Raw genomic sequence first — 13,480 nt, forward strand, 5'->3', positions numbered from 1 at the left:
ACCCAGGACTGATGTCCTTTAGGATGGACTGGTTGGATCCCCTTGCAGTCCAAGGGACCCTCAAGAGTCTTCTCCAACAGCACAGTTCAAAAGCATCAATTCTTCGGCACTCAGCTTTCTTCATCGTCCAACTCTCACATCCATACATGACCACTGGAAAAACCATAGCCTTGACTAGACAGACCTTTGTTGGCCAAGTAATGTCTCTGCTTTTAAATAAGCTATCTAGGTTGGTCATAACCTTCCTTCCAAGGAGTAAGCATCTTTTAATTTCATGGCTGCAATCACCATCTGTAGTGATTTTGGAGCCCAAAAAAATAAAGTCTGACACTGTTTCCACTGTTTCCCCATCTATTTCCTATGAAGTGATGGGACCAGATGCCATGATCTTAGTTTTCTGAATGTTGAGCTTTAAGCCAACTTTTTCACTGTCCTCTTTCACTTTCATCAAGAGGCTCTTTAGTTCTTCTTCACTTTCTGCCATAAGGGTGGTGTCATCTGCATATCTGAGGTTATTGATATTTCTCCCAGTGATCTTGATTCCAGCTCGTGCTTCTTCCAGCCCAGCGTTTCTCATGATGTACTCTGCATATAAGTAAAATAAGAAGGGTGACAATATACAGCCTTGACGGACTCCTTTTCCTATTTGGAACCAGTCTGTTGTTCCATGTCCAGTTCTAACTGTTGCTTCCTGACCTGCATACAGGTTTCTCAAGAGACAGGCTAGATGGTCTGGTATTCCCATCTCTTTCAGAATTTTCCACAGTTTATTGTGATCTACACAGTCAAAGGCTTTGGCGTAGTCAATAAAGCAGAAATAGATGTTTTTCTGGAATTCTCTTGCTTTTTTGATGATCCAGCAGATGTTGACAATTTGATCTCTGGTTCCTCTGCCTTTTCTAAAACCAGCTTGAACATCTGAAGTTCACGGTTCACATATTGCTGAAGCCTGGCTTGGAGAATTTTGAGCATTACTTTACTAGCGTGTGAGATGAGTGCAATTGTGCGGTAGTTTGAGCACTCTTTGGCATTGCCCTTCTTTGGGATTGGAATGAAAACTGACCTTTTCCAGTCCTGTGGCCACTGCTGAGTTTTCCAGATTTCCTGGCATATCGTGTGCGGCACTTTCACAGCATCATCCTTGAGGATTTGAAATAGCTCAACTGGAATTCCATCACCTCCACTAGCTTTGTTCATAGTGATGCTTTCTAAGGCCCACTTGACTTCACACTCCAGGATGTCTGGCTCTAGGTGAGTGATCACACCATCGTAATTATCTGGGTCGTGAAGATCTTTTTTGTACAGTTCTTCTGTGTATTCTTGCCACCTCTTCTTAATATCTTCTGCTTCTGTTAGGTCCATACCATTTCTGTGACTTGCACACAAACCCATATAAGCACACAGCTATGTGTGTTGTAACCATATACACAATTTTCATTGAGATAGCAGCTGTAGAGGTGGAAAGCCTTCTTTCCAGCATGCCACATCTGGGTAAACTCCAAGAGCCAATTGCCTTTTTCACTTTGTCAAGGAGTAGAAAATGACTCATTGTATCCAAAGCAGGCTTAAGTGCCTCCTGATTTATTTACCTATCTGCATTCAATTAGAAAAGTGCCATTATTTTCTATTTATTTATGGACGTCATTTTGGTTATGCTGGTGCTTTACTATATGTTGTTCACTTCCCTCGAACAGAGAGGCATGTTTACAAAGCCCTTACCCATAATTAGTGTCACTCAGAGGAACAAGGCACCTCTGTTTGGTACCTGCCACAGCTGTCATGTTCTCTTCAGAACAAATTGCACTGATGGACGACTTGAGTCACTAAGAAAGTCTTGAGTCTCAAGAAAGTAGCATAAAAAGTGTTATTGCAGTGAGTCTGGTGCTCAGGGAAGCCATATCAGGTGTTACGCTCTGTGACAGCCCAAGCTCAGAGAGAGCTTCCTCCGTTACATTTCCAGTTAATTATTCCTGTACTTTTCAATAGCTCCATGTCATAAAAACATGGCATGCAGTCAATTCGGATTAGCTTTATCCTGTCAGGTGATGGCAGACCTCAGACGACACGTTATTCAGTGAAGTTGGCTCGGGTATTCTCTCCACATGACTGTCAGCCATATTTAACTTATGGGGGTAGGGGGCAGGGAATGCACTTTTTATGGGTATACATTTCATTAGGATTCTAATAAAAGTGCCGTGTCTGTTTGAGAAAAATATAACATGCCCCACCGCTGTGTCTAATTTTTCTTTAGGACACTTTTCTATTAACATAAATTGCTTAAAGGAAAAGCATGTTGTAAGTAATATTTTTTTCCAAACACGAAGCCTTATTAAAACTTCAAGATGCTTTAAAGAAAAAAACACAAAAACAACTTCATGATCCTCACTACTATTGCTTGTGGTCCCTCAGGTCCAGTCGCAGGCCAAATGGACTTCATTGCAATGCCATGCCAAAAGTGGGCAGCAAGAAATGGAGCCACAGCTGAAGGAACTGACCAGGCCTTCTCCAGACTGGCCAAACAGGTACTGCACTGCACAGGCACATTTTATCCTAAAGGAAGTGGAAGCATTGTAGACTTCTGTCTTCCAACCTATCAGTGTAATGAGCACACTCTTGAAACTTCTTTCTCTTGAGTGAAGAATTCAAAAAGTGTATACACAATCAAAATGAAATAGAGAATTGAAATCCCTTGTATTGGATTAATGCATGCCACTTTCCTGGGAATGATTTTTGCTGTGGGTAACAGAAGAGGTCAGCAAAAATGACTTAAGCCGTAAGCACATTTATTGCTTGCTGAACAAGGCAGCCTCTTTGGTTTGAAGAATTTGTGATGTTATCAGGGACCTAGGCCCCTTCCATCCTGCTTAGTGTAGGCATTCATCCTTAGTCATGTCTCTTCAGGGTCGAGAAGATGGCTCCAGGCAAGAAGGTAAACTCTTCCAGAAGCCCATAGTCAAACTGGGTCACATGATCACCCGTAGATGAATGGCTGGAAAAGTAAGCATCTGAATTTTTCAGTCTCCAAAGTGGGATGTGGACAAGGGAACTGGGAATGGCTGATAAGTCAGCCAACAGAGTTGGCCACAGGAGGGCCCCAGGTAGTACTCAAGGGTGGGGCACTTAAATTAGCCAGCTATTGGCTTGCCTCCTCCTCTGTTGCTACTGCTACTGCTAAGTTGCTTCAGTCGTGTCTGACTCTGCGACCCCATAGACAGCAGCTCACCAGGCTCTGCCGTCCCTAGGATTCTCCAGGCAAGAATACCGGAGTGGGTTGCCATTTCCTTCTCCAGTGCATGAAAGGGAAAAGTGAAAGTGAAGTCGCTCAGTCGTGTCCGACTCTTAGCGACCCCATGGACTGTAGCCTACCAGGCTCCTCCGTCCATGGGATTTTCCAGGCAAGAGTACTGGAGTGGGGTGCCATTGCCTCCTGTGTTAGCACCACATTAATACTATAGGAATCCACTCTCCACCCTGCAGTCAGTGAGATCTTGCCAAAATTTCGTTCTGATAAAGTCTTTCTTCTGCTAAAAATTCTTAATCAGTCACCATTGATATAAGGATATAGTTCAAACTCCTTAGTGTGCTTAATAATATCTTTAATGGTTCACTTCTTTTTACTTCTAGAGTCTTATCTCTCAACTATACCAGGCTTTGTGTTTGATCCAGGTTATTCCTGAGCTATTGGGTTGGCCATAAGTTCATTTGGGTTTTCCCACTAAAAGCCCAAATGAACTTTTTGGCCAACCCATACTTTAAGTTTTCCAAATGTACCCCATTCTCCCATTTTTTTATGCTGCTTCCTCTCCTTAAAACACTTTATCCAACAGATATTCACACACACACTTTTCCACCCAGATAATTTTTTTTAAGATATAATTGACATAAAAATATTATATTAGTTTACAGTATACAACATAATGATTCAATATATGCATATATTGTGAAATAAATCTTGTTAACATTCATCACCACACACAGTTACACTTTTTTTTAATCTCATGAGAACTTTTAAGATCTATTCCCTTAGCAACTTTTAAATACACAATACAGTATTATTAACTGTAGTTCACAATACTGTACATTACATCCACATGAGTTATTTTATAAAGTTAATCTTCTGGGTTCTTCAGATCTCAGTAGAAATACTGTAACACTTCTGGGAAGCTACCCTCGCTCCAACAGCAAGTTCATTGCCCCTCTCATAGACTCTCCTAGAACCCTGTACATGTGGGATCCCAGACTGGATCCTGGGAAGAGGCACTTCTAAGGAAAAAAATAAAAATGAGAAAAATGAAAAACAGCTTTTACCTATTTCTTTCACTTAAACTGACTCCAAGTCCCCATTCAGAGTTAGGAAACTATTTACCATGGCCAAGCAGTTTAGTGCAGTGGATAAGAACATGTACTATAAAGTCAAACTGCCTTAGTTCAAACCCCAGCTTTACCACTTGTTAGCAGCGAGAGGCTGGGTGTGTTACTTAACTTTTCTCAGTTTCAGTTTCCTTATCCATAAAATGGGGATAATGGTAAGGTCTACCTATAGTATATATAATTGACTGTCTACTCAACATCTGTCTCTGCCCGCCTCCATGCCATACCATAAAAATCTTCTGCAAAAGGCAGAAGCTGGCTCTAAAAAAAATGAGATGCAAGGAAAACTGGGTCCTCTCTGCTTCCTCTGGGAGTTGACATGAAGAATGCAGCCCCTGAGATTGTGGTAGTCATCTCATAACCCTGAAGGGGTTCAACCCAAAGACAGTGTCACACACTGCAAGCAGTTGAGCAAAGAGACAGGAATCCAGGTTCTTGATGGTGACAAGTGATAAATTCACCAATCCTGAAGCTGCTCTACCTTTAGAACTTATTTCCCTAGAGACAACTCATTGTTTTTTTTTTATCACTTAGGAAGTCATTTCTAGTTGAAATTTTTTGTCCTTACAACTGAAAAAAACTTATGAAATACACTCCCTTTAAAGACTGTGAGAATGAAAAGAATGCATATAAAGAGCTCAGTGCAGGACCTGGCTCAGAAAAAGCCCTTGAAACATGATGTCAGTCATCATCATCAGCCAAGGGACTCTGCTGGGTCAGTGAAGAGAGATCAATCCCAGTGTAGCTCAGGCCAGGGCAGATAGTTGTAGAGGATAAATTCCTCAAAGGAAGGGACCTTGTCTGGGTAAAACTCACTAATTCCTATCATTATCTAGGCCAATGCCAAAGACTCTATTCGAATAATTAGAATAATTTTTGTGGCAGTCTCAGCAGCTCTGTGACTGTCAAATGATACCAGAATGTTAAGCTTCAAATCATGTCTATTTGTTTTTTTTTAAAAAAAATTTTTTTAAGGAAACTAAAATCAGACACTTGGAAACTAGCAATTATAACTAGTTGCATGTGGTTGCCATGAATGGCCCAGTTCTCTAAACTGTTTGATTTATTTGGGGGAATGTTAATTTACATTTGTCCCTTTCACTCATCACTATTCCTTTATTACCAAACTTTATTACTCTGGACTATAAATTCCTACATAGCATATGGACCACATAACTTTCTTGGATACCTAATTAACAAGGATTTTTTTTTCTAAACTGTAATTATAACAAAATATGGTACATTTAGCTTAATTTTCAATTTAATGCTTGAAGGTGCATAGGAAATTTAGCTCCATGGCTCAGAGATGGGGAAAGCTGCCATGTATACACTCAATTCTAAAGAGCGGGTCTGGGAAACAGATGTTCGAAGGAGCAAAAGAGAGATGAGGATAATGAAAAAGTGTATATGAAATGATATCAATGATTAAAGGCCAGGATGTAGTTCATGCTCATTAATAGATGAGGAGAAAGGAATAGGAACGGGAAATCTCAGAGTTATCAAAGAACATAAAAGACGCTCCATTCTTGGCACAGGCAACCTGTCTTCTTCCTGGCTCCTTCATAAACATCTTTCTTCCTCCTTCATGCAGCCCAGCAGGGGACCTGCACCTCCTTGGAGATGTGTCCTGAAAGGGACCTAATTCCTATGAGTAGGAAATAGCATGAAACACATTGAGAAACCTAATATTATTACCTGTGTAGTCCTGGGATTGTTCTTCTAGGAGATATGTTTCATGAAAATATTCAGGATAGTGGAGGCTATTCCAGAAAATCATATGTTACCCACCTCCCCAAATCTCAAATGCTTTGAACAATCCCAAATGTTCCTACTTCTCCCTGCCACCCCATCCACTTATCAGAGTTAGCTCTTAATTTGTATGAGCAGAGATGTATATAATCTACTTCTGGATTGCATTTATGAGTGCCTATGAAATGCACTTTACTTCTATCATTATATAAAGGTATCTGATGGAAATTCAGGAAGAGTTCAAAATCCATGGTACCTATTGGGACTCTTTATGTCATGTGTGTGCCTATGTGTCATAGATGGCATCACCGACTCAATGGACATGAGTTTGAGCAAGCTCTGGGAGTTGGTGATGGACAGGGAGTCCTGGCTTGCTGCAGTCCATGGGGTTGAAAAGAGTCGGACACAACTGAGTGACTGAACTGAACTGAACTGATGTGTCGTAACTGATACAAAGTCCAATTCAAACGGATTAAAGGGAAAAAGGAACTGTATTGGCTCATGTGATTGGAAAGTCCAGTGATAATTCTAACTGGGGTAAGGCTTGGTCTAGAAACTCAAACAGAATTAATGGGCAGCAGGCACATGAAACATGCTCAATATTGCTAATTATCAGAGAAATGCAAATCAAAACCACAATGAGATATCACCTCAGTTAAGTTCAGTCTCTCAGTCACATCCCACTCTGCAACCCCGTGAACTGAAGCATGCCAGGCCTCCCTGTCCATCACCAACTCCCAGAGCTTGCTCAAACTCATGTCCATTGAGTCAGTGATGCCATCCAACCATCTCATCCTCTGTCGTCCCCTTCTTCTCCCACCTTCAATCTGTCCCAGCATCAGGGTCTTTGCAAATGAGTCAGTTCTTCGAATCAGGTGGCCCAAGTATTGGAGCTTCAGCTTCAGCATCAGTCCTTCCAAAGAATATTCAGGACTGATTTCCTTGAGGATTGACTGGTTTGATTTCCTTGCAGTCCAAGGGACTCTCAAGAGTCTTCTCCAACACCACGGTTCAAAAGCATCAATTCTTCGGCGCTCAGCTTTCTTTATGGTCCAACTCTCACATCTATATATGACTACTGGAAAAACCATAGCTTTGACTAGACAGACCTTTGCTGGCAAAGGACTGTCTCTGTTTTTAATATGCTGTCTAGGTTGGTCGTAGCTTTTCTTCCAAGCAGCAAACGTCTTTTAATTTCACGGCTGCAACCACCAACTTCAGTGACCTCACACCTATCAAAACATCTGTCATAAAAAAGAATACAAGTAACAAATGTTGGCAAGGATATGGAGAAAAGGAAATCCTAGTGTAGAGTTGTGAATTCATTGTGAATTGTGAATTCATCCAGTCATTGTGTAAAACAGTATGGAGGATCCTCAAAAAACTGAAAGTAGAACTACCACATAATCCAACAATTCCACTGCTGAGTGTATATCAAAAAAAAAAACAAAAACATTAATTTGAAAAAATGCCCACATCACAGTTTTCATAGCAGCCTTATTTACAATAACCAAGATATCTAACAGATGAATGGATAAAGAAGATGTGTTCTGTATACCCGCAATAGAATATTACTTAGCCATAAAAAATAATGAAATTCTGTCATTTGCAACAGCATAGATAGAACTAGAGGGTATTGCTTAGTGAAATAAGTCAAGGAAAACAAATACTCTGTTATACCTTATATATGGACTCTAAAACGAATGTATATGACAAAACTGAAGCAGACTCACAGATACAGATGACAAACTAATGGGTCCCAGTGGGAGAGGGAAGGGGAGAATGAGATAGGGGTAAGGGATTAAAAGATACAAGCTACTATGTATAAAATAAATAAGCAAGGATATATTATACAAGGAAATAGTCATTACGTTGTTGTTGTTGAGGCACTAAGTTCTGTCTGACTCTTTGCGATCCCATGAACTGCAGCATGCCAGGCTTCCCTGTCCTTCCTTCACTGTCTCACAGAGTTTGCTCAAATTCACATCCATTGAGTTGCTGATGCCATCCAACCATCTCATCTTCTGTCACCCACTTCTCTTGCCCCCAGTTTTTCCCAGCATCAGAGTCTTGTCCAGTGAGTCAGCTCTTTGCATCAGGTGGCCAAAGTTTTGGAGCTTCAGCTTCAGTCCTTCCAATGAACATTCAGGGTTGATTTCCTTTAGAATTGACTGGTTTGATCTCCTTGCTTTCCAAGGGACTCTCAAGAATCTTCTCCAGCACAACAATTTGAAAGCATCAATTCTTTGGTTCTCGGCCTTCTTTATGGTCCAACTCTCACATCCATACATGACTACTGGAAACCACAGCTTTGACTATATGGACCTTTGTCAGCAAAGTGATGTCTCTGCTTTTTAATACACTAAGTTTGGCATAGCTTTCCTTCCAAGGAGCAAATGTCTTTTAAATTCAGGGCTGCAGTCACCATTTGCAGTGATTTGGGAACCCAAGGGGGGAAAAATCTGTCACTGTTTCTACTTTTTCCCTATCTATTTGCCATGAAGTGATGGGACCAGATGCCATGATCTTAGTTTTCTCAATGTTGAATTTTTAAGCCAGCTTTTTCGCTCTCCTCTTTCACTTGGATCAAGAGGCTCTTTAGTTCCTCTTCACTTTCTGCTCTTTGAGTGGTATCATCTGCATATCTGAGGTTGTTGATATTTCTCCTGGAAATCTTGATTCTAGCTTTGGATTAATCATTATTTTTTAATAACTTTAAATTGAGTATAATCTATAAAAATCAAATCACTGGGTTGTACACTTGGAATTAATATAATGTTGTAAATCAACTGTTCTTCGATTTTAAAACAACCAATATCACAAAGGATTAGGCTTCTCTTCACTTTTCAGCTGTTCCTTCTATACCCTCAGCCCCTCCACAGTGTCCTCTTCTCCCTGTGTCACCGCTGAAGCTAAGGGCTTCCCTGGGATGGCAAAATAAATGTTTCCATTCTTACAAACTACACCATATAATCGAATAGACTCTATGGAGGAAAGAAAGGAATCTAATCTCTCTTTTCTAGAAATTCTAGCAAAGGTTTTCTCTCCTCTCAATGGATATTACTGGATTAATGGTCTCTCCCTGAAGCAATACTGTGAGGAAACAGAGTGATTGCTTTAAGCCAATTAAGACAATCTTATGAAATTTTTGAATTAATTTACTTTAAGCTGGATCTCTGTTGTGGTGTGCGGGCACTTTGCTGCAGTGCAAGGGCTCTAGAGTGCAGAGGTTCAGTAGTTGCAGCATGCAGGCTTTCTAGTTGCCTCATGGCATGTGGGTTCTTAGTTCTCTGACCAGGGATTGAACCTGTGTCCCCTGCATTGGAAGGCAGATTCTTAACCACTGGACCACCAGGGAAGTCCCCTCGCATGGAATTTTAAGGGAGTTAAAATTCCACCCACATCACATGGCAGAAATGGAGGAAGGGAGCTTTCTCAAAGGAAATTTGAAGGACTCTAAACCAGGAGGAGGAGCAAAGTGTGTTAAGCAGTAACTACTCGGGTAGCTTACACTCAACAAGTAGCTACTGTTCTCCATCTCAGAGATATAATAGAATGTAACACTTTGGAGGGTGTCAGATAAGAAGACAATGAAGTATCCTTAAAAAGATGTAGATATATATATGACATACAGATATGAACATGGATATAGATATATTAGTATACTCCCTTAGGTTAACCTTTGTGACTATGGAGGACAAAAGTCAGCACTTGTCCTGCATCCCACCATTGATGGTGGAATGCTGATATCCATAAGGGAGCTTCAAGGGTGTTAACTTTCCTCTCTTATTGCCTCTATATAACATCCAGTATATGATTTAAAAGGCCTTGACTAGAGCCAACAGCAATAATTTCATTAGATGATTCACCTGCAAATAAGAATTGACGATTTGTTGGTGGGCATCACAGCACCCTTGCTCCAGAGCCACCACACAGGAAACAAAATTCACAGCTATTTCTCCAGTGTTTGGTACAGTGTATGTCACATGGTAGAATGTGAACAAATATTGGAACAGATATTTCTTTACTTGAATGAATGGTTAAGGTACAAATGCAGGTATCAAAGTAAAAAGGGACTTGGTCAGAGTCCCAAACTGTTCATCATCTCCTGGCATCCCTCCATCACTGAGCTTACCGTCCCTGATGAAGCAGATGACCATCACACTGACATGGCTTTAAAAAATATTTGATTTAAGTCCCACTGAGCCAATTATAGGCCTGCTTTCTCAGTTGGTCCATAAGGGGTAAGGACTTGGAGCTAAAGCAAAATTATAAAAGTTCACACCTTTCCTATTGGCCCTTTCTCCCAAAATCAATGCCAAGACTTACACCCCTCTTTCCCTTTTCCTACCACAAAAAGATACTAAATAGACTAGGGATGGGGAGAATTGGGATCAGAATAATCTGTAAAACCCATTACATTTGAAGTGCGGCTCTAATATGTTGTGAATTTGAATTGAAAATTGGGGAAAGATAAGAATAAAGAACCATTTTATCTAAGTTTCTTCAGATGAAGGGTGAAATAAGAGGCCAAAAGATTGGAAATAGTCCTAGGTACTCCTTTATATATATTTTTTCTTTTCACTTTACTTCTAAGGTTATAACCACTGTCAGGGTACCCTGCTGAGAGTGCTCACAAATTAAAAATTATAGAAAACTCAGATTGTTGCTCTCTGCCTAGCTGTCACTGATGTGCTATGGACTGTCTTCACTTAGGGCAGTTCTTGCCACCCTGAAGCTGGGAGTTGTAGAGCCAACAATAAACTGACAATGTCCGGCACAATCAGAGTAAGTAAGTCTACACCTGGCAACGTTTGTCTGTGGAATTCAGTTTCCTACATTGTGTGTCTTACCCCAGCACTAATACTATCATTTCAAAAATGAGAACAAGAGCTAGGCCAAAGGCAGAGTTGGTTAGGCCATAAATAATCTCATGTTTGAAACAATTTATGCAGCTGCCTGGTGAGCCAGGCCCGAGAGGCTGGCATATGCAGCCGCTGTGTGTAAGGCCCAGTTGGGGAGTGTTCTGTGCATGGAATGTGGCTATTGGCACAGCTTTGTTCTATACCTGGACCGGCTTGAATTGCTGACTCATTGCCAGGAAACCTAGCAGACCTTTGGGACCCCATTAGGAAGAAAGCCATATATTTCATGTGTCTTGGGAATGGAAAGATGGATGCTGTCAGCATGCCCTTTTTTACTGCCAGATTGGGCATAAGATGATCATAATGGGGATTTAGATTATACAGAAAGAGCCTTTTCATAGACTTTATTTAATTATAGCTAACAATTATAATAATTTCTAGGTGGTGGTGGTTTAGTCGCTAAGTCGTGTCTGACTCTTGCATTCCTGTGGACTAGCCAGTCATGCTTCTCTGTCCATGGGATTCTCCAGGCAATAATACTGGAATGCGTTGCCATTTCCTTCTCCAGGGGATCTTCCTAACCCAGGAATCGAACATGGGTCTCCTGCATTGCAGGCAGATGATTTACCAACTAAGCTATGAGGGAAGTTCTAATTTCTAGGTATTGGGTATCTACTATGGGCCAGGTAGTATGCTGAGCACCTTAGATGTATTATCTCTAGTTCTTACCATTACTATGTAAGGTGATTGAGTGTGTGTGTGTGTGTGTTTGATCATTTTATAAACAAGGAAGCTGATGTTCAGAGAAATTAAATGGCTTGCTTAAGGCTAGAAATGTGCCAGCAATGAGACACAGACCTAGTTTCCTTCAGGCCCCCAAGTTCTCATTTTTCTCCCTAAGTCACACTGTCTCCTGACACTGCCAGCTTCTGCCCATGTGCAATAGGAAGTCACACAAATAACTGGTGATCCTATGAGCACAAAACTTCTGGATTGACCAGTGGGAATGTTTGGATGACTAACACAAATCTCAGCACATGGACAGTCTGTGCCCAACCCAGGACAGTATTTCATCCCTTCTCACTTGCAAAGCATCCCTTCAAACAACTTCCCTAGTCGGAGCACCAAGTCCAAAATGATATTTTCAAACCAGGTGGATGTGGACGGTTTGGAACACAACAGTCTTCAAGGATACCAGTCCTCTCTAGCTCAAGACAGAGCTTCACTCACAAATGGTTTGAATTAAAGGGAATTTGAATGTGTTCTCTTTTCTTGGACAGAGTCGATGCAACTATGAAATAACTCCATTTTAAAAGTGTGTTGTCCAGATGCTGCTACAGCTGAGCCTTTTCACGAAGAGCAGACTCCTGATCATTTCTTGCGGAGTCACACCCCCACATGAGAAGTGGACATCCATAATCTGTGACAAGATTCCAAAGTGAAATTGACACCATTGCATTGAAAGTTCAGGCTATTGAAACCTAGACCATCCTGCTTGGGGAGGGGGCAGAGTTAATATTATTTAGAAAAGAAACAACAGCTGTTTAAAGATACCTTAGGAATTAGAAAAATTTCATAATTTGCCAAGATGAGCCAAATGTTGTGACACATGAAATACTGACATTGAAACGTGCTCTAGTATGAGTTCCCCACTGCTTACTCACTTCATTGTTTTTTAAGGGGAAAGTTTTTTGGTATAAGAATTTTCTATTCTTGGACTCAATCTAAACAATTTTTCCCTTGGCCCTACTTTCCAAGTGGTATTAAATCAAAGAATACTCTGAGCTCTGCAGAGAGGAGATGAGTCTCTCTAAAAGTAAATTAATTAATAGAAAATCTCCTGCTCTGCTCTTGAAACACAAAATGGCTGGAACAACACAATGGAAATCTAACAATAAGAGAATATTAATTTGGGCCTAAGGAAGAGAATTGCATCAATGCCTTGACAAATACTTCTTAAAATTAAAATTGCATGTTTGTGCATGGTGACTAGATTTGACTGAACATTTTTATGGCATTATAAGCCCCAGGGTCATGATGTATAAGATTTGCTAGAATGAATGGGGAGAGATGTCCTGCAGATATCCACAGAGGCCCCTTTTATTTCCCCATCTCTGTCTTCCTCAGCTTCTCATAGCTGGAATCACTGAGCCCTTAACCTATGTAAACTTGGCCACCATTGCTCTCCTGTCTCCTACATCCCACCCCAGGGTCCAGAGCAACTGGGGGCAGAGAAGGTAAGTATGCAAATAGTAAAGGACAGTCCCTCTCAGCTTTCATAACCCCTCCCTTACCCTGGCCTCCCATCAGGGTCAATTCAATGAGATTTAATACAATCTTGTCTTTTCATGTTGATCAAAGTTCTAATATCCCCATTCTATCATTCATGGCTATTGGGCACTCTTATCCCCCAGGCTGTAACTTACTGAGGTGGATGTTGTGATGTGCTCCCCAAAAGGAGGAAGGAAGGACTTATTCTTCCAGCTTCTGGGAGT

At 40.9% G+C, this 13,480-nt stretch overlaps 2 long non-coding RNA genes across 2 annotated transcripts in view; both read left to right on the top strand.

The window, feature by feature from the left end:
• LOC145523842 (uncharacterized) overlaps window positions 1–13,480 on the top strand; it is a 128,485-nt gene that overhangs the window by 19,546 nt on the left and 95,459 nt on the right. The window contains exon 2 of the long non-coding RNA XR_014066920.1: window positions 2,410–2,522. This is a non-coding gene — a long non-coding RNA (uncharacterized LOC145523842). The remainder of the gene's footprint in view (window positions 1–2,409; window positions 2,523–13,480) is intronic.
• On the top strand, window positions 2,580–7,573 carry LOC145523845 (uncharacterized). Its single transcript, XR_014066923.1, has 2 exons — window positions 2,580–6,402; window positions 6,889–7,573. It is a non-coding gene; the product is annotated as an uncharacterized LOC145523845 (long non-coding RNA).

This window comes from Giraffa tippelskirchi, chromosome 10 (assembly GCF_054371585.1).
Source record: "Giraffa tippelskirchi isolate mGirTip1 chromosome 10, T2T-mGirTip1v1.2.pri, whole genome shotgun sequence".
In the NCBI taxonomy this organism is placed as follows: Eukaryota; Metazoa; Chordata; class Mammalia; order Artiodactyla; family Giraffidae; genus Giraffa; species Giraffa tippelskirchi.